The following is a 23,268-nucleotide window of genomic DNA, read 5'->3' as shown; positions in this document are numbered from 1 at the left end:
TTGTCAATATTGTTATTATGGTAGATAGGAGTACAGTAAATGCCTACATTCTTATATTCCTTTATATCTCTTTCGATTTGGAGTGTTTCCGAGCCATTCGGGGTTCTCAACGTCAACCCCCCCCCCCCCCCCCCAGGTGGTTAAAGATCCAAAATTTCGAAAGTTTAACAAATTTTGAAGAATCTATCTCTTTCGTTTTTAAGTGTTTTCGAGCCATTCAGGGTCCTCGAACTCCCCGCCCCCCTCTGGGAACAAAGCCCCAAAATTTCGACAGTTTCAGGAATTTCAAATATCTATTCTTTCGAGATGGAGTGTTCCAAACCATTCGAGGTCCTGAACATCCACTTTCCGCAAAAGTGAAAGCCCCAAAATTTCGAAATATAAGAATATATATAAATTGGATGTTGGCATGTATGTCGTCGATAAACTCTTACACCGTTTGACCGATCGCCATGAAAGTTGGCACATCGAAGTGTTTTTATCATGGAGAAGGTTTTTATGCTAACAATTTTTTTTGTAACTCGCCGCTAGATGGTGCTGTAGCGCATCAACTTCTAAACCTTTCAACCGATCGCCATGGGTAAACAGAAAACCATAGGTCACAGATACACAAACAGTAAATATGTGTCATTTCTTAATGTCCACCACACTGGACATATCGCTATCCATTTTGCTGTAACTCGCGGACAATATATAACCCGGTGTTCAGCCCGGGCAAAGCCGGGTACTGCAGCTAGTTTACATATATAATATAATGTAAATGGGGCTGCAGATACACGGTTCAGGGTGTGAAGCCGTGGAGACGACCGCCATATTGGATTGTGACGTCATGGCGGCCATCTTACATGACTTTGACCTTGGCGACCATCTTGGATCTGCCATCTTGGATGACGTCATCACCGCCATTTTGTTTTCTCCAACATTCCGCCATTTGGTTTTCCGCCATTTTGAATTATGATGTCACCGTTGCAATTTCCGTTACGGCCGCCATATTGAAAATCTTTATTTATTACCCGATTTTAATAAAAATTGTAAAATATATATAAAAATTAAATATACAAGTTTTGATTAAAATATGATAAACTAATTTTGCAATTTATGTTACGGCCGCCATTTTGAAAATCCGTAATTTATGTTAGAAAATCAGGGAATTTTTTTAAAATAAAAACAAAATTTAATCGGACAGATTTAATAAAAAAATTAATTGAAGATTATTTAAAAAACTATAAAAAAAGTACACTAACACAGTGGAGCTCGGAGTCCTCAGTTCGAAACTGGCGAGTACAAAAAAATATGGCGACAGGTCTCCTTCCTACACGGAAGCTGTCGGCAGACATACCTCCCACCACTTATGTCAAGGTAGGTATATATATCGTCAGCTAGTATGACGTCATGTCCGCCTTCTTGGAAATCTTTATTTATTATACTATTTTAATGAAATTTTTTTAAAATTTATTAAAATAATAGTTTAATTAATATTAAAAACCTTTAAAAAACACTGTTGCACATATCGTTATGCCTGACATCTTAATTCTAGAAATTTTGCATGTTTCGTTATGTCCGCCAACTTGGATGACTATGACATCATCATTACACTTTACATTATGTCCGCCATATTTTATTCTAGAATGTTTCACTTTTCGTTACGGCCATCATCTTTGAAAACTGTAATTTTTAACTAGAAATTTGGAAAAAATTTCAAAAATTATAATAAAAAATTATTAATTAAACTATTTATATATATAAAAATTTAGCTTCCGTATGTATTTGGCCGCAAAACTCGGAAAGTATACGATGGTTTGGATTGAAATTTTTACAGAACATTGAATCTTAACAGAAGAGTGTTTATATGAAATAAAAGTTTGGGAAAATCCACCGGAAAAGTCGGAAAAAAAGTTTCTATAACTAAATATCATGGTCACCCAACTTAGTTGTGACCACGCTCGGCGATGCTGTACCATATTGTCGAAGTTCAAGCACATCAGGCTACTCGACCATTGTGCCTTGACGACTATAACTTACACAAATATGTATATATATATATATTTCAAGAAAGAATAAAAAACTTTATTTAATTTGAAAGTATATTCTTTCGACTCTATTGATAAAAATACGTTTAAATTAAAAAATACATTTCGTACAATACATTTGAAAATTAAATAATTCTTATCTTATAGCTTATATCTTATATATTGCTATTATAATTTGTTATAATCACGTACGTTGTTATGATAATTGTTGATATATCAAACCGGTTGTCATATCAACCCTGTTGTCATAGCAAAATGTGTTTGTTGATTTTTCCAACAATAATCTTTTAACACTTTTGTTTTGTTTTCTAATAAGCCAAATATTGATTAAGCACAAAATGTGTCACTGTGACCAGTTTATGTGTATGGTATCATTTATAAATGTTTAATTAAAGAATGGAATTGGTTGGATTTCATCTGTAAAGTGAGTAAACTTATGTTTTATAAAAAAATTGTGATTTAATGAAACACTATTTTCAGAATTTTGTATTCATATAGTTTTTTTATCTTGGAAATAATTTAACTTTATTTTTTCACTGGAAATATGAATTATGTAGGCTACTATCATTAAACCTTATGGTGCCAAAGTATGAAAAATCGTGTTTTCTGTGTTGTGCGAAAATTGTCAAGGCCGAAAAATCCTCTTAAAGTATATATATTAACTAAGACACGTTTTTCGACACTTAACCACATTCTATCGTTGTGAGTTGAGCTACCCTATTATTAGCTGCTTTTTCTCATAAAATATTGCAGAAGTTTTATGTTTCTGGGCATCGCACAGCATGTGACACTGGAAATGTGTTTTTCATATTTATTTGTTTACAATAAAAACTTCACATTTTAATTAATTTAATTACATGTTTTAAAAGTATACATTTGTTTATTTTGAGTTTATTTTGGTTAATTATAAATTTTTATTCGCTTTTAAAACTTATATTTTTTTATATATTTCTTAGTAATTTTATCAATGAAACAGTCAGTATAACTTTCATAGAAGGTTTTATATAAATTGACTTAATTTTTTTTCAATACATTCTGTGTAAACAATTATGAACGGAACAATAATTACAGAACTAATATTTCATTGTATTAAGAAAAAATTTAAGATTTAAAAAATAAAATCCATGAATATTATTTTATAACTACGTCCACTCCTCATCAGGAATGGGAAAAGTTCTTCAGACGTGCAAAATCATTGTATGGGATGAGTGTACAATGGCTCACAAAAAGTCATTGGAAGCATTAGACCATACACTGAAATATTTGCGAAATAATCCAGATCCATTTGGGGGAGTGTTGGTGTTACTATCCGGTGATTTCAGGCAAACGCTCCCAGTGATACCTCGCTCAACACCTGCTGATGAATTGCATGCCTGCTTAAAATATTCAAATTTTTGGAGCACAGTAAAAAAAATGCATTTAACCACGAATATGCGAGTTAAACTTCAGAACGATCCAACAGCAGTCATATTTTCAAGACAATTAATTGAAGTTGGTAACGGCACTGTACCTACAAATCCAGAAACAGGAAAAATCAGCTTATCATCTGATTTATGCAACATCGTAGATTCAAAAGAGGAATTAGTAGACAAGGTATTCCAAAACATCGAAACAAAATTCAAAAATCATGCATGGTTGAGCGAAAGAGCCATTCTAGCGGCTAAAAATGTTGACGTACACGATATGAACAATAGTATTATAAACAGAATCGAAGGTGAAACAATGACATACAAATCTATTGATTCAGTAGTGCACCAAAATGAAGCAGTGAACTTTCCAACGGAATTTCTCAATTCACTCGATGTTCCAGGATTACCACCACATATTTTGAATTTGAAAATTGGTGTGCCAATTATATTGCTTTGAAATATCTGTCAGCCTAAATTATGTAATGGTACACGATTAGTAGTTGAAAAATTAATGGATAATCTTATTGAAGCAACAATTTTGATTGGACTTCATAAAGGTGAAGACGTATTACTTCCATGAATGCCACTTATTCCGACAGATATGGCGTTCGAGTTCAAACGACTTCAATTTCCAATACGCCTTGCGTTCGCTATGACCATCAATAAAGCACAAGGACAATCTTTGCAAGTGTGCGGTTTGAATTTAGAAAATGAATGCTTCTCTCATGGACAGTTATATGTCGGGTGCTCCAGAGTCGGTAAACCATCTGATCTATATGTTTATGCAAAAAATGGGAAAACAAGGTATGTAGTCCTTCCATTAGCTTTACAATAAGAATATTTAAGCTAAACACATTTTTATTTCTTCTATTACATTCCACAGCCATGCACAGTAAAATATTAAATTAAACAATGAATTAATATTAAACTGTGCCACAGCAAAGCGTGGCCGGGTTTAGCTAGTAATAAAATAATATTTTATAAACGCACTTGCGCCTTAAAGTCCTTGGTTCGAACCCAGTAAGAGCAAAAATAATAAAAAATTGTTGACAGATCCTTTCTTCACAGTAGCCGAATGCAGACTAACCTCCCACCTCTAATACCAAGGTATATATACAACCAGCTAGTATGAAGTCACATCCGTCATCATGTTTTCGTCGGCTGGAGGCCACCATCTTGTTTTCATTTGCTAGAGTGCGCTGACACCATGTTAGTATAATTCTTACTTGTTAGAGTGCAGTAATCATTTAATATTTCTGAGGCGCCCACCATCATGAAATTTGGGTGCCATCTTGGAATTGTGTAATTATTTAGCTATAAATTCAGAAAAATTTCCAAAATTCATTTTAAAAAATGCACTCAGTTTACAGATTTTTTTGATAATTTCCAGACTTCGGTTCGATCTCTGAACGATGCAAAAAAATTTAATTTTATGTAAAATATAAAAATTTCAATAAGTCATGCTCAAAATTCTTAAAGAAGCTTAAAATCCTCTACTACCAGCCTTCAGTTAGTTGTTATGACCGCCATCTTGGTAATTTGTATTTATTGACCCATACATTTTGAAAAAATTCTAATATTCATCGAAAAAATCACTCTTTATTTAACGGATTGAATCGATACTTTCACAAAATGAAGTAATTTAATTTAAAATTTTACAAAAGTGACAGGTTCGAGAAATAAAACACCACATGTTCTTTTACAAACATAAATGTTATTACATAAATTCTACACTATTACAAGGACAACAAAACACAGGCAATTTACTAAAGTCTTGAGCAATTCTCGATTTCTGCATTTTCCACCCACAAATTAAAGCGAAATGGAAAGTCCTACCACTTGACGCAGGATCGTCAATTTCTTCGTTATATAATTTTCTCCACCAAATACGTATCGGGATACAAGATACAGCATAGGCTGAATCTGTTCGGTATAGAAGCCGCCATGGATAGGTTTGTGGTCCAAATCTTCGAGTCAGAAGGTCCTAGGCTCTGATTCATGAACATGTGACACCGAAGCTAGCTTTAAGCTGTCGTGGATCTTTCTTCTTTGTTTTGGAAAACACTGTTCGAAGCAGGCGGTTGTTCGTTACGTCATTTGGCTTCATTTTCGTGGTAGAATGAACTGTAGAATTACACTTACCTATTAGATTCGGCAAGATGTCAAACCAATTGTAAATTACGATAACCGTGAACTGTCGCCACATCTTCGAACGTAAAGTTCTGTTAAACCTTATGACAACGGAGGCTTTGACATTACTAAATGTAGTGTTTGATGCCATACTTCTTCATTAAAGCCTTGATGGTTGCGCTGTAGAATTCTTTACCTAGATCCGTTTGCAGGTACGATGGTACACGTCCATTATGCAAAATATTGTCCATGACCTTGGTTACTTCTGTAGCAGTATTTGATGTTACAGATATAGCCCAAGTGAACTTACTATAAACATCAATGACTGTCAACATGTACTTGAAACCTTTATTCAATCGGGAATATGGTATCATCTCAACAAGGTCCGACTGGAATCAATCACTAATTCCGCCAACTATGACTTTGCGACTAAGGTATTTTCGTCTAGCAGGAGCATGAAGTTCATGAGCGATTCCGGTTACACTTATTGTATATAGCCGGCTTCCCTCAGTTCTTCAAGTATGGAGACTATTTCTCTGATGTGCGAATAGTTTCCTGCACTAAGAGAAGCATGTAGAATTCTAAGGCGTTCAATTAATGCTTGCAAGACCTCACTTTATACTTTTTTCTTTATTCGTTCGCAAAAACTTCTTTCTTGTGTTTGGCTAAATCTGAATTTGTTGACAAGTGAGTTAGTGATGCATTCAGACAACTTTGGAAAGTCCTCAAATCATTGCGTCTTTGTGCATTCGATACTTCGATCATGTCGCGAATTCGAGAATCCTAGGCTTCCACGAGCTGGTCGATGGCTAGCAGGTACTCTATTAATTCGTTTTTCACACTTTCTACTTTTTGAGCTAGTAGTGAAATGTATGTGCGGATATCGACGTCGTGAGACCTGAGAGCAGTACGTATGTTTCGACTGCCACGACCGAATTTCTAAATGATATGACTCATGTTTGATGATAAACTGATCAAAACTTTGTCTGTACCTGCCCTTATATAGAGGCCAGTCCTTGACTATAACTAGGAATCCGTGCTTGTTTTTCCAACACAAGGAGCACATGTCTTTGAATTCCTGGAATGTCATGTCGGTGTTTACGTTGTAGTCATAAGCGTGACGTAAATTAGGTTCATCCATCATACTATGACGTTCACGTTGTCACGTACCAGATGTTTGGGAATACGACTGTACATCGGAAATAGGTAAATGCAGTTCACTTTGGCGTGCCTACCCATTTAAAATACTCTTGTATTATGGCTTGCAAATCGCACACGACATCATTGAAAATAAACACGGAATTGGCTCTTGCTTCGCCAGGAGGCACCACATCCTCATTTTCATTAAACGAAAAGTACTCCAGACCGTCCACCGATCGTAGAATCGTTGTTAGGCGCTGGTACTTTGGCTGTAGCCACGATTTGGAATATAGGTACACGTTTTCGAACCTAAGACCATTTGGTTCCTCTAATAAACTCATTAGAACGCAAGTTTTGCCACAGTTGGACGGACCTGCCATTATGCATCGTACGGTAGAAGTCAACAATAAAATATGTCGCGATTCGCGCGCACAAGCTCCGTCGTCTCGTGTTATGCGCACGGGCAAACACACTTCTTGATTGATGAAGTGCATTGAACTGACGAAATTGTATAAAAGCAAACACATATATACTTTCTGGTCAGTTGTGCGTAATGACTCGAAGAGGTAAGAACAAAAACACATCGGTGCAGGACTCGTGAACTCGCTGATAAATAATTTGCCATTCGAGTTACACATTCCCGGCTACAGGTTCTGCGGCCCCTGCACTAAACTAGCGAAAAGGTTAGCTCGTGGTGACGTTGGCATTAATTCTCACGACGAAAAGTGCAAGCAGCACGATATTGCCTATTCCCTCAGCAAGGATCTAGAAACCAGGCACCGAGCTGACGAGATATTGGCACAGGAAGCCGAAAATATAAGTAAATCGTCGCGGGAATAGGAGAGAAAATCGCGGCTTGGGGTGGTTCCAAAATCATCAAGGCAAATACTAAATCAGGAATGGGTGCTTGGCGAGCTAGCTCCATCAAGTCAAAGACTAATTCACGCAAGACCAAACGCAAGACTGGCGCAGGCTTACAAAAGGCCAAGAAAAAATTTCAGACTCTTGACAAGAAGATTATTGGAGGATTTCTTCCTTTGCTTTTGCCTGCATTGGGTGCTCTCGGTGGCCTCATCGGTGCAACGTGGTATAGTGCGGGCAGTCAACACTTCGAAGAATGAACGTAAGCAGTTAAAAGAAGCACAACGACACAATGCCAGCATGGAAACCATTCCCATGGGTAAAAAAAAAACGGCGTGGGACTCTACTTCCAACCTCACAAATCAGGACGAGGCATGAGAAAGAAACGAATGAAAAAAAACTTAAGTTATTTGCGGAAACGTCCGCTTATCAATATAAATTTAATCATGTACTCTCGGAAACTAAAAATACTAAGTTTCCGAGGTGTGTTTATGCGAGACACTTTACCCAGCAAGCCTAAGACACGTGAGTGCACCATAATTAATTTAGATACATCGTCGGGTCGTGGCACGCACTGGGTGGCGTACATAAATTCCGGAAAAATTACTGTACTACGATAGCTGTGGTAATTTAAGACCTCCGCCAGAACTTAGGGAAGTACCTGGGCAGGACCACCACACTGATCTACAATTATGAAACCGAACAAATCACCTAATCAAACAAACTGCGGGCACTTGTGTATTCGCTATTTAACTAAAAATATAAGCTGGCAAAAATTTTTTTTTTATATTTAAAGGCTGTGCAGTGTTGATAATTTATTAGTCATGTCGATAACACGTACCTTGACAAGTTGCGCATCAGAGCTGCGGGCAGTTCATTTCCCGCCCCTGGATTTAGACGGTGAATGGTGTATCGGACTCGTAGTTTTTCAAACGTATAATGCCATACCAAAATTCGAAGAAGAAAAGTGCACGATCTGCTTCCTGTTGGCTTCCTGTTGGCTCTTACGGAAATGACGATATTGCAAATTACATTAAAGAAATGTTACCACATGACGTAGACTTTCAATTGCGTGGGAATCCAATCACTCAAAAAAAGATTTTAACATGCAGCGAAATTGTCGATTTTACGAAACCTGGGGCCATAGGTACGATGCTCGGATTCGAACCAAAGGTGTTTGATACAGAAAGAATGTACGAATCTACGCGTGCAGTAAACATTTTGCCTGTGAATGTCATAAGAATAAACTGTAATTTGGCAAGTGGAACGTATCTCAACGGGAGACTAAGCAACATGCTGCACGAGTTTTCACCAATGGTCCCGCCAGGATATAAACTGGTCGAAGTGCCGCAGAGCATCATTTACGTTCCAGTAATCGTGAAGTGCGCACACGAAGAAATTGTCAGAATAGTTGACCAGCAAGGACGCTTGGTGAATTTTCAAGACAAAGAAATTACATTACGTCTGCACTTGAAGCGATGGGCATAACGTTTTTGACACCGAACAGTTATAAAAGAGATCGCATTGGCGTGAATAAGATCACCTACATCGGTGCATGTGCCGAATAAATGTGGAAGACGGAATCCTCAACGTGGAAGATCCGGTCAATTTCGATGACAGCATTAAGAAAATGGAATTACACGAGTGCCAGCCTCTCCTGATCGGACCGTACACACTAACTTCAGAACTATCCATTGCCGTACAGCACCAAGATATCTGTACTTTATCTTCGCAGTCATTTATACGTATAAGAGGAACGCTAACAAAAGCGGATGGTACGCATCCGACAACAATATCAATATCCTAAAAAGGTATTCTTCACCTAATCGAGCGCATTGCATGTGTACTCAATGGCGTCGAGGTAGACCACACGAGAGATGAAGGGTTGTATGCATAACATCTGTTATGAAAAATTACCTTTCGCTTACGCCAAATGAACTGTCTGCTGCAAAGATGGCCGGTTGGGCTCTCGAGGATGAATATAAGCTTCCTGTTTATGCCGAAGGAAAGTTCGAAGATTGTATTCCTTTGTCAATGCTTCTTGGATTCGCTGAGGACTACAAGCATATAATCATTAATTTGAAACAAGAGCTCGTACTACTTCTAGCCAACACGCACATTAATGCAATTGTCGCCGCTCCAGAAAACCCTTAAGTTGTCTCGCTAACATTACAGTCTATCGAGTGGATGCTGCCCCACATCCAAGTGAGCACGGTTGAACGAGTCAGGATGTCGAAGAACATATAAAATGGCAAGAACTTCGATGTGCCATTCCGATCTTGGATAGTAAAGTCAGCTTCGATACGGAAAAAACCAAGATACATTATCGTCGGGCTTCAATCCTGAAGACAGCTCAATGCAGGAGTAAGTCACTCCGTATTCGATAACTGTCAAATACGTAATGTAAAAATATTTTTAAACAGCGAAAGTTACCCGTATGTTGATATAAACATGGAATTTTAAAACGGAAGATTTATTCTCGCATATCAAATGTAGGTATGCCTTGTTTCAGCAAGCATACTAGGGCGCAGACAGTCACCGATACTGAGTCCCGACAGTTTCAAGATCAAGGCTCCGTTAATGGTGTTTGACGTTTATAAATAGGATGATCAAATAAATTCAAACATTATCGACTGTAGGATAGAGATATTGACTAGCAGAAATATTCCACCTAAAACTTATGCTTTTTGTCTGATACTTCACGATCGGCTTGCATCGTACAATTGTCGTGACAAACTTGTGAAAATTCTGACATAAATACTTATTCGTTTGCGATATTAATTTAGTTTCGACCGAGAATTGCTAGCGACAAGATGTACTGCAACCGGCAAGGTTTCCAGAGCCAAAATGGATTCGTGCTCAAGGAAATTAGCGTCACCTCCAGAGACAAGAAACAAACCCGCGACTTCAGACCTCCATATCCCTGGAAATTATTAGACGAAAAAAGTAAACGTACGAATGAATGGCTGTGTAACTACTATCATGGCCTGGAGTGGAGTGGGACAAAGGTTAAATTCCATACCACCAATTGAAAAACACTATTGAAGATGTATTATTTCAAAACTAAATAATTTACGTTGCTGGACCTGAGCAGAAGAAGTGGCTGAGCAAGTCGTGTGCTGTGCCGGTTGAAATTGCAGATCTGCAGACCGATTACGGCTGTACTTCCCTGCGCAAGCTTAGTGCAAAATATTACGTGCATCCACGTGACAAGTTTTAACGAGTATGTGCCTGCACAAACTCGCAGTAAATGCAGAAATGTCACACACAGTGTTAGTAGGAGCCTGCATATATAAAAGGCGTGCATTCTTTCATGCCTTCAGTTGTCGTTCGACCTGCAAGAAAATGTTTACGTTTTATCCTGCTAACGTGTACGTGAGTGTAAGACCTAGCTTCAGCAGTTTCGAGTACAGCTACTGGGATGCCGGGTATCTACATACATATACGGAAACCTGTGATGGATGCGCTCAGCACTGGTGGTTTTCACATTTTCCTGTGTCCTACCTACTGACTCTGCAGCTATTAGATTGTTGCGAACCTGGAAACTGTGTCTATCATTTGAGACCGCACACTATCCTTCCTGCTAGCATCGCTGAGGTAAACGCCTCGTCTGCACGTGCAACACCAAACATGGGCGTGTTACAACCTGTTGCGACCTGTGATGCTTCTACGCAGACGTCCAAACGGCGTGAGTCTCGTCGTCGAAGTTCAGACAGTGAATCTGTTCCAACTAGCACTGCAGTAAAGCCCAGGCACAGACTTGGTCACGGACGTCATCGACCATGTCTCACCGGAGTTATCGTCGGCGCAGAACATGACCAGCTGGAAACCTGTGTTCCTGATCCCGTGACCTGCGAACCAGTTGGAACGGGAGTCGACGAGCCAGTTGGAACCGGAATCGACGAACCAGTTGGAACTGGAGTCACGAGGCAGTTCGTGCAGCATTAAAGACCTTGCTTGCGAAAATGCTTAATTCCTTAACCTAATATGTATTTGTGTAATTTTTCTAATTAAATGTGTATAACTTGAACTTGTGTGTTTTTATTTCTATAATTTTAAGATACCTAATAAAAAATTAAATTTCAATACAATCAATATTTTGACTCATGTAGAATACCAGTAGACCGCGGGTATATAAGCGAGTTTCAGAATACTGGACCCTCAGTTCACCTCTGGCCGCAGTGCAGTACGGACCGGCTCTCTTCAGTTAGTTTCGCGAGTTTAGATACTGTTCCTATGTCGACCTGGATGGATCATCTACCATCAACATCGTGGACCCTGGTGGCACGAACGTCAACAACAGCGATGACAGCGACAGCGGAGAGCTCAATGGCAGCAGTGTCGACAGCCGTGGAGATCTTGACGACATCGGTACCATCGACTGCAGATATTTCGATGGAATCGGCTGTTCCTTCGGATGAAGTTTCACCAGCATCATTGAAGACTTCAAAGAACTACGAACATTCATCGTGTCAGTGTAAATACTGTGGTGCATCATTCACTAGCACTTCAAATGCTCGCAGACATAAAAAAAAGCAGTTGTTCGAGTATGCTCAAAGAATACTATTTCAGTGTCACAAGTGCAATAAACTAATTTCACGTCTCGATGGCTTACATCGTCATTATAAAACATGTTCCGAGAAAGTTAAGTACAAGCATAATGAATATAGTTGTTGTTTTGACTCATGTATTGAACCAGCCAATGGGAGTATATAACTGAAGCCCAGACGGCGAGAACTTCAGTCCGTCTTTGGCTGCGGTGCTGTGTGGATCGGATAGTTAGACTTGTAAAACATAATAGACCAGTATCTAGCTATTCTTGAGAACTCGATGCCGTCATTACCACTATTAACATCAACCTGGATGGAAGACTGACGATTAACAGTGCAGAGCTTGATGACAATGACGTCAACAGTTTTTCAAGATGGCGGCCGTAACGAAAAGCGCAACATTTTAGAATAAAATATGGCGGACGTAATTAAAGTGTAACGATGATGTCATAGTCATCCAAGATGGCGGGCATAATGAAACATGCAAAATTTCTAGAATTAAGATGTCGGGCGTAACGATATGTGCAACGGTGTATATTAAAGATTTTTAAATATTAATTAAACTATTATTTTTATAAATTTTAATTTTTTTTCATTTAAATAGGATAATAAATAAAGATTTCCAAGATGGCGGACAAGAAGTCATACTAGCTGACGATATATATACTTTGACATAAGTGGTGGGAGGTCAGTCTGCCGACAGCTTCCGTGTAGGAAGGATCTTTAGCCATATTTTTTTGTCCTCGCCAGTTTCGAACCGAGGACTACGAGCTCCATGGCGTAAGTGTACCTATTTTTATACACACTTTTTCAAATATTTTTTTATTATTTTTTTCATTAAATTTGTCCGATAAATTTTTTTTATAAATTTTAAAATTTCTCCCAATTTTCTAAAAATTTTTTTTGGATTTTCAAGATGGCGGCCGTAACGGAAATTGCAATAATAACTTTTTAAAATTTTTAATTAAATTTGATAATTATTTTTTTGGTAATTTAAAATTTTTTTATTAAAATCGGATAGTAAATAAAGATTTTCAAGATGGCGGCCCTAACGGAAATTGTAACGGTGACATCATAATTCAAAATAGCGGAAAACAAAATGGTGGAATAATCGAGAAAACAAAATGGAGGCGATGACATCATCCAAGATGGCCACCGTGATATCACAATCAAAGATGGCGTTCGTCTCCACGGCTCCACACCCTGCCACATTTACATACTACTATATATAAATTACATATATATTCAAGTACCATAACTTGGTTATACTAACAATATTATTACAGTTGTAGTTATTGCAAAAAATGAATTCAATACTAAGAACTAATGACTTCACAGGGTAAACCAATTGTAGCAGCCAACCACTTTTACAACAGGTATTCCACTGAATTATATGTAACGTGTTAATATTAAAAGATACCATATAATAATTGCTTAAATATTATTGGACCTAAGGTGACACCTTTTGCTACATTTCCCCTTCTCTGAATTCTTTAAAATTAGCTGCTTAAGGTGGTAGTTTCCAAATTTATTTTGCTTCTTTAATTTCGAATTTTTTCTTATAATATTTAAGTATATTAATAATGCAGCTACGCTTAATAGTTTATAAAAGTTTCATCTATTTATTAAGAGTTTATAAATTATTTTAAGAAACATAATAACCAATGTATAAATCAATCTTAGCTCAACTTTCATTTTAAATCGGGTTGTAGTTAATTTTATATTAACTGTTTATATGAAGCAATTGCCGAAATACTCAATTATTTTTGGACAACATGCATAAAAGAATAAATATTGGTTTTTCCCCCTAAACTCTTAGAAACATGAGATTTTCAGATTTGTATGTTGCATGTTATGGAAAGGAATAGTTAATGATTTAAATAATTTTCTTTGAAATATCTACAACCGTACATAATATATAGTTTCATAAGCATTGCTGACAGACAATTCGAATTTTTTTTTCGCTCAAAATGTTGGTTTCCGCTTTAGTTTGACTGGTAAACACTGCCATCTGCTAAAAGTTCAAAATGAAAAAAAAAAAAAATCGTTTGTTAAAACATTTGGTTGCCGCTACACATATCTAGATTAGTTAGTTAAAAATATATACATACATATGCTCTGTCAGTGGGAAGCTATGCTCTTACAGGCCAGAAGTCATGCGACCAGACAGCTGGCCCTACGGTGGGATCGAGCTGTAAAACGCCGCGTTATGTTTTCATCCCTCAAGAGACAGGTGAATCTTTAACGGCGCTAATTAAACAACGTCTGGGGGGAAGGTTGCGTGAGGGGGGTCGCGCGGGGGTGAGGTAGGCCCGCCGGCTGTCTAACCACCGCTCTAGTATTAACGAAGCGGGGCGCTGGAGGTGTCGACGGCGGGAAAGGGTAGGAATGGGGTGGGGAAAGATGAGGCGTCTGGAAGGCGTCAATAATTCGCGAAGGAACCTACAGGGGTAGGCGTCGCGTTCGCACTCCCCCCCCCCCCAAAACCACCACGAAGGTATTTGGCGCGAAGTCACCACCTTGCCTTTTTATTTCCTCCTTGCTGTGCCACAGTTCGTGAATAAAAGAACGCTAGCGAGCTTAAGCTGACGGCGCCCTCGGGACCTTAACACAAATGCTCTTTTATTCCTTTACTAGCCAATGTTTTTGGGGAGAGCATCCTTACTCCTCATTAGGCCACACGCGCGCCCCACCTCGTGGGTACGCCACTGTCGTGACTCGAACGAAAGATAAAAACCGAACCAAATTTTTAAAATCAATTCTTGAAAAACAAACCATTAGTGCTTTGAAGAACAAGAATAAAAAAAAGATACGGCCTCTTTTTTTTTTAAAGGTCTTCAAATTCGCATTTATTTAACAAATATCGTGTCATGTGATAGCGAAGATAATAACTACCGAAGGACTGGGTTACGACTCGGAAGCGAATGGAGGCGTATTCGTTGCCATGGAGGCGAAGGAAGAATCATAAACAATGCTACAGCCGTTTAAGTGAAGATCATAGGGAAAACGTAGTCAAAAATATCTTTAAAAAATATGCGAACGAGTCTTTCAGTACTCGCTTCGGTAAAGAGCAAATTCATGTGTTCTCATGTTTCAAATACACTTTTAATACGAAAATCGGACACAAAATTTTACGTAGAATTCTTTATAATTAATGCCGAGCGTGATAAATATTCGCAAATTGAGTTTTCAACTACATTTCTTGACGGAAATCACACGTTATTTCCGCACCCGTCACTATAATTCGCAGCTGGAGCAGCGACGTCGACTATTGAATCATTCCATGTTTAAGACATAAATTTTAAACTATAATATCAAACGGCTGGTATAAAAGCGAAAACGACCTGCTTTTCGACAAGGAGTTTTATTAAAATACTGTCCACTGTGTTCAAATATACTAAACAGTTAATACTATAAAGTTTAACTTTGTCTTTGTGAACTTCTGTTCGCGCCAACTAACACAGATGGCAGCACCGTGGTTGTTACACGTTTCCTTTCCTCGACTTCCGTCGCATTCACGAAGTTACTCCCACCAAATGCCATATACCGAGAGTTAAGATGTAACACACAAAAAATAATAATTCTAACATAACTATGTAAGACGAATTTTGGAGAAAAAACTCTTCGAGGAGATAACGAATCCCCCTGGAAAATCCACGTACTAAGTTTCACGTATCTACGCCTCGCCGTCTTCACGTTTCACTAGCTACAGAGAGACAGACTGACAGATATACAAGCTCTCTCCTTAAATAATATACATTCTTGCTAATCCCACCCACATGGTAGGTTCCCACACAATTTCTCATCTATATTCTGTCATAACCGACCTTTTGTGAAACACAGCTTTAAAGGCATTTGTATGCATGCTGGTTTGAGTTCGAGTCACGGATTAGGCATGAATGTGAATTTTTAATTGTCTTAATACGTCGCGATTCTTGTCATAATGATAAATAATGTCAAAATAAAACAATTGTCAAATCTTTCACTAAAGTAAAAATGGATGTCTCGTGGGCAATTAAAAAAAAATTACCAACCAGCCACATATTAATGTACAGAATGTTCGGAAACTGCAGGTTGTTTCTCGCGTCTGTATTTTTGCTGATGCGTTTCCTGAGCACATGTACCTTATAACACACACACATATATAATATATGTTTTATATATATGGTTTTGGGATTTCCTGCCACCCAGCCAAGCAATTTCCAAACATGCTGTATAAAAACGTTGGCTGAATTGCTAACTTTTATGCAAGGGGGTTTCGGGTTAATTTTTTTTTTGGCAAGGCTTTGATATGTGTACGTATTTTAAGTCGTAATGTTATATTCGGTAGCCTCTCAGGGTATGTAAGAGCGAGTCATTTAGTAATCGCCAGTGAATTCAACATCTCACCTCGGCAATGAGCCAATTCATGCGTTCTCATGTTGCAAATACAATTTTAATTCTAAACTCGGACACAAACTTTAACGTCAAGATTAAAAAACTAACCGAGCGTGATAAATATTTACACAAAATATGTTTTTAAATAAATTTTTGGACGTGAATCACATATAGTTTACGCACCCACCGCTGGAATTGCCGCCCTAGCAGCTACATTGACTATCCAATCATTGCGTTTGCAGACCAAAATTTTAAACCATATAATGAAACAACTCTGATAAAGGCGAAAAATACTTTAAAAAAATACTAAACTCCAGCTTTGGACTTGATTTTTGACAACGAATTTTATTGAAATAATGGCCATCTTGTTTAAATTAACTAAACAGTTAATATTATAAATTTACTCTTTGGCTCTGTGAACTTTTATTCGCGCCATCCACCATAGTTGGCAGCAACCTGGTTGGCTACACATGCGACTTCCGTGCCATTTACGAATATCGTATACAGATAGCTGGATGTTTGTTTCACGTGAAAAAACCCCGCGAAGAATGTGAATATTTCTGAAATCTTTCAACTCTTTAACTATAGTCTTCGTTATATAATATATATATCACATATTCTAGGCAGGGTCAGCATGGATACAAAGAGGTTGATGTTGTTAGGTGCCGGTGATGGAGAATCAGCGATAGGGTGTTTTAGATTGGGGATCACCAAAATAAAAACTCACTTTAAATGTCCACTTATGTTCATACCAGATCGCCTTTCGCGATAAAGCGTTTCGTCTTACCTTACCAATGTCTCTCATATTTATGTGAAAAATTCTTCGCTTCATCGGGCTAATTACGTTTTTATAGTTTTCACGCTACAAGGCTAATTGGTTGTGGCTTCAGCAATAAATTGACCTCTTATTACCACCTACGAAATGAAATCCAAAATATATGTTGCGAAGCCTCATTGACTTTGGCTGAAAAGTTATATTAATTCTATGATTATAAAAAAAGATCATAATGCAAAAGGCTCACTTGTAGCTTGATTTAGAATTTCAGTATGAAACATCTTTTTTATTAGCGCTGATCTAAAGCTTTAAATAACCTAACCCAGTATATGTATTTAGCTCATATGGGACTGAGGAAACCATGTGTTAAATGAGTAACCAAAACATATTAAATTGAGAGGGAAAAAAAACAAATAGTGAAATAAACCACCACAGCCGGTAATATATTTATATATATAAAATATATTTTTGTGTAAAAATCGGGAATTTTTATGTATGAACAACAAAAGTAGATAAAAGTAATTTAGAACCTCCTGTTGTCGGGAGAATGTGTTATTTCACGCCTGTCAATACATGTATAGTATAATAGTAGTAAAATCAATGCATAATTCATCTCTCTATACATATATTGTCGCGGGGTTAAAGCGCAATACTACTCACTGATTCATTGACTCCTTCAACAAGAATTCTCAAAAAGTACAAGACCTCAAGACTTGAAATTCGGAATGTAGTTTACTTTTGATACGCATGCAGTCGCTAAGAAATTATTTTACAAAAATCACCTTCCAAGAGGTGTTGCGGGGGCGTTAAAAATAAAAATTTCACATTTTTCAACAATTTCACTATTTTAATGATGCTTTCATCGTCTCCAAGGCAAGAGTTACTACATTGTTGTATTTGTGAATATTTCTTTGACTAAAAGAAGCTTCTTTGCGATGTGTTTAGACCGTGTAACGTAGGCCGGTGTGTGCGTGTGTGTGTGTGGGTAAGTAAAAAATTATTTTTGTAAAGTCTTGTTTTTATTCACAACGAATCACCTCCTTCCACCAGCGGTTGTGGTGGTAGATATCCCTTTGTCTCCCACTGCCTCAAACTGAAGGTTGGCTCGCAGAGATAATTTAACTGCCGAATCTGAATTCGCCGAAATTATGTAATGGCACAAGACTCTGTATTAAAAGTCTGCATTATAATATCACTGAAACGAGCCTTATAACCGGCAAAGTAAAGGAAAAACGGTATTTGTACAGCGAATACCTATAATTTCAAAAGAATTTAAATTATTTTCAAAAAGATTTCAATTTCCAGTGAAGTTGGCTTACAGTTTTACTAACAACTAACTGCCAACCACTTCTTACCCAGGAAACACCTGGTAGACTTAATGTTATGTTGGTTAAACGAATACGAATTTCATAAAACTGTTGAAACCAATATTTATTCCTTTTACCTTGGTTCTAAGGATTTTATTTTGTTTCAAAAGTTGTTTTGAAAATTCGGTTTTTGTTTTCATTCAAGGCGCAGTAATGACGTATCTACGAGAAGGGGCATGTATAATGAGATGTGCGAGTGTGTTCTGCTTGTGGACTGTCATAGCGAAGTACGGGTAATTCAGCGAGAAATGAAAATAATTTTTCTGTACTTGTTACTAAAAAGAAAAAAAATTAAACCCTCACCACGTTGTGGGAATTTTTTTTTCCGTGGAGTAAAAATAATTCTTTATCACACAACAGTAATATGAAACGTACATTCTAATGTCGGAGAGTAAAATGAGCTTACATAAAAAAAAACCGGCTTTTGCATTGAATGTAGATTATTTGAAGTAGGTGATGCATAGTGTGGCTGCCTGCGTGTCGCTGTGTCGCCAAACAGCCCGCCAAGCCTTGGCGAAGTCGTGGACGGGACTGCGAGGCGGGCCGTGCGAGCTCTGAGGTGGGTTGCCATCGCCGCTGGAATGCAACGACGCGAGCACCACGCATGGAGTGCCAGCGCTCGGCCATCAGTTATATTCGACGGCGCAGAAGTAGGCTGGGCATTGGTTAAAGGGGCCACAGGTTACCTGGCAGGAGTGACGTCATCGCTCAGGCGAGTAAATTCCCCTGCTCGTTGTTACTCTTTACTTTTTTTACGGCGTTTCTCATTTCGATTTATCCACGGTAACTTGATATTCCGAACCTTATATATATATATATATATATATATATCACGTTATTTACTACGCGTTTATCTGAGCATAGATGCGATGCTCATTTTGATGCGATATAAGATGCGAAAGCGATACCATCTTTTAACGCCCTAGTTTAAAATTGTAGTAATATAAATATAATTTATTTAAAAAAAATGAAAATACTTATTTTCTATATGTGTTAAGGTGCTCCGCATAAATTCATTTTCTATGGCGATACACAGTAATTAGTTGTTTTTTTTTTTGACGTGACAACGTCTAATAAATCGATGATCGCCGGCAGCACGCACGAAAAAGTGTCCCGTTACGCACATTGTTCCGTTACGGAATGGATTTAATAGTGTCCATGGTACGTAAATTATATAATTTTTTTAATACTACCACTTTATTTTTTCAACCACCTTAAAAAGTGGTACGTTTTATCAAAAAACGTTTTCAACAAAAGTTTTAAATACAAAATATAATATTAATTAATAATTTTTACGAATTCAATGTTGTACCTACGAAGGGAATTATGATTTCTTTTGTCCTCCAACCCTCGTTTTTTCTCCCTTTGTAGTTCGAGTTGGTCGTATCAAAATCGTTTTCAAAGTATTACTTCATCTAGTTATAATATGTTAAAACAGATGTGATATTTTCCATATTATGGGAGTTACAAGTTTTTTCTGTTTTTCAAAAAACCTTCCCCATTTTTACCCCTTTGGTCGGATGTGGCTCATTAGCGAACTCGTCCGAGATTTTCCACTACTAGATAATATGTATCAGTTTGGGAATGACATGTGAAAAACTGCGACAGTTATCGTGTCCACAAAATTGTGATATATTTATGTATAAACTTTTGATTTGACGATGGTTTTGGGGTCTATGGACTATGAAACGAAAAACAATATAAAAATGTTCCGAAAGTCGCACCATGATAACGGCTACAATAGTAGTATTTCTTAGAAATATACCTTAAAACGACTAATGTAAACAGTGAAAAAGTAATTGATTTGTTAACATCCACCATATGTAAGTTATTACTCATTTAATACGAAACTTATGAAATAGCTGGAATACAGTGGAATTTCCCTGATAATTGTGAAAATCTCTTAAATCTGATTCAATTTAGAGTGATTTAAATAGTTCCTCAGTTCAATTTTTCTGGATGACATATTTTCTAAGAGTTTCAATCTCAAGAGTTCCGAAGAAAAAAAGTTTTTGTAGTTGTTTTTAAATTGTGCCGCCAATTAGCATATTTTGGCACAATTTTAAATTTGAATTTTGAACCAATATTTGACCAGTAATTTTGCAGCAAAAACTTAAACTTTTTCCGCTCTCTGCACACTCCCACTTAATCTTTGTCAGGCTAGCCTCGCCAATCTGTTCCCAGCACTAGAACTGATTTTTGCCGAGTCTTTGCGAGCCAACATGTGTCTCGTCTTATCCCGCCTGTAATTCTCCTACCCGTGATCAAGACTGCTTATCCCTGCGTTTTCGTTGGGCCCTGTTTTTTCTTGGAGGTCTCCTGAGGCAAGCCTTAAGGCACATTCACGAGTCGTTTTACCAAACCCTCAGTCACGTCTCCGGGCTCAGTAGAACCTCGTTCCCACTGTCACCGCAGTTTCAACCATCCCCCTCCAATTCAGCAGGCTTTCCTGGGAACACTGTCCAGAGCACTGACCGGTACTTAACCCCAGGCAGGGGCGACCTGTCTCAAAGTCTGAACACCAGTGTCCAGACGTACTGTCTCTGCCCTTTTGTGGAGAAATTGGAAACTCCTCCGAGCAGTGGTCAAACTCAGCCTGCCACCTGGCGACTCACGCCACAAGCAGTGCCCGGTAGTTCTTTTGCGAGCCGCCAGATAGCTAAACCCGTCTCTTCCATAAGCCCCATTGTTTTAGGAGTGCACTCGTGCAAATTGCACAAAGTCGATTTGTGTTCTGTGTTTGCCACCACCCAAGAGATGGCGCTCCGCTCGAGCTGCTAACAACATCGAGATATCGATGCAGGTTTTTCTTTGCCATCCACTCAGAAATCTTCGGAACCTTTCGGCCCGGAAGCCGAACCTCTCCCTTTTCTTTCGAAAGCAAGCTCTGTTTTAATAAAGCGTCGTTCCCGCCACGAAGGGACTCCGCGCCGTGCTAACAGACTGACCAACTCGGATCCTCGGCCAGCACACAGCGAGACTTCAGTCGGTCGTCGTACGAAAATGTAGTCAGCTATTCAAGGGATGTTTTCCTTAATTTTGATATTAACCAGTAATTAGTCTGTGTGCCAAGTAGAAATTATTATACTTTGTTAAATTCCTAATTATCCTAATTTATGTAAGCGTCTGCGACAACCGCGCGTGTTCGGCGCTTGTCTTCGCCTCGCATCCTTGCGGGCTACCTTCCTGAGCGTTAAGAGTTACTCCCTGTTTGGTGAATTTTGCCAACCAACTGGTTATATTTGGCATAACTCTCGGCGATGACTACTTTGGTAAGACATGGTTGACGACGTCTGCAACCACGACTGCGGCAGGACTTTGGGTAACTGCAGGCTTCAGGCACACCTTCTTTTGACGGAGGAACACTGTTAGGGCAACAACGAAACGTATGTGTTCTCTGTCTTCCGGACGTCTGCGTAGAGTCATCGCAGGTCGTAACAGTGTCGAACAAGTCTTGATCTGAACAGTTTGGTGTTGCACGTGCAGACGAAGCGACTACTTTTTCGATGCTGGCTAAGAAGGACCATACGCGGTCTCATGTTGTATACGGAACAATTTACAGTATCGTTAAACCTAGCAGCTACTGAGTCGATTCGTGAGCCAGAGGAAAGTGTGAAAACAACTAGTGCTGAGCACCTACATCGCAGATTTCCTTTTATGCGCGCAGATATTCAGAATCCTGTTAACTATGCTCGACATTGCTGAGGCTATGTTTTACGCTCACATACACATGACAGGTGGGCACATTATTGCAGGTTGGACGACAACTGAAGTCATGAACTGTAAAACGCATTTATAAATACAGGAACCGTGCAGGTCTTGACAAGTCTACTCGCACTCGGAGAACCATTTCCGAAATATCTGCGAATTTCGTCTTATACAGGTCCATTCCCGTCCAAACCTGTAGCAAACATGAGATTGCTCGCAAAACATTGCAATAAGCTTGTGCAGAGGATAGCCCATTACTACTTTAGTTCTCTCTATGTTCTATTTTGCACTAAAGGCCTTTTTTTTAACTTATAGGTATATAAACCCAACGATTATGTCATGTTTTCTTCAATTTTAGTTAACGTTGACTCGACTATGAGTTAGATCCTGTTAAATATTTTGCTCTTATGACGGAAGTGAATTATTTTAAAGAGTTCGAGTCATTCATTTTGACAATTTCGTTACTCTTAGCTTACACGAACCCTTGGTAGTAACGGAACGATTGCTGCAAGAATGCGTGTTCGTGCCTTCGTGTGAGCAACGAATAAGGGGCCCAGCTCTCGGTCGATGGAAAGACGCCTCACAGACGTCACTTCCGCGAATGCAAATTCGCCCTGGAGGTTCTGACCCGTGATTGGAGGTAGAATGCGTGACCTAGAGCTACAATGCACTCCAACTAATTTGGCCATTTTTCTTTGCCTAAGGTTTATTATTTCAGTCAAGAATGCATTAAAACATGAAAATACTTTGCCTGATGATTTTATTTGTAACAAGTTTGACACAGTTTAAGTATTATATTAATTTAGTGAGTTCATTTACTAAAATTGCTGTTTTAAAGTGGAATCAAAAATGTTCAAATGTGCTAGAATGCTTTATTTATCCCCGAATCATGTGAAACAATTAGGGGAGGACGGGGCAAGT

The sequence above is a fragment of the Bacillus rossius genome, chromosome 1 (genome assembly GCF_032445375.1).
Source record: "Bacillus rossius redtenbacheri isolate Brsri chromosome 1, Brsri_v3, whole genome shotgun sequence".
In the NCBI taxonomy this organism is placed as follows: domain Eukaryota; kingdom Metazoa; phylum Arthropoda; class Insecta; order Phasmatodea; family Bacillidae; genus Bacillus; species Bacillus rossius.
This window is presented reverse-complemented; position numbering follows the sequence as displayed.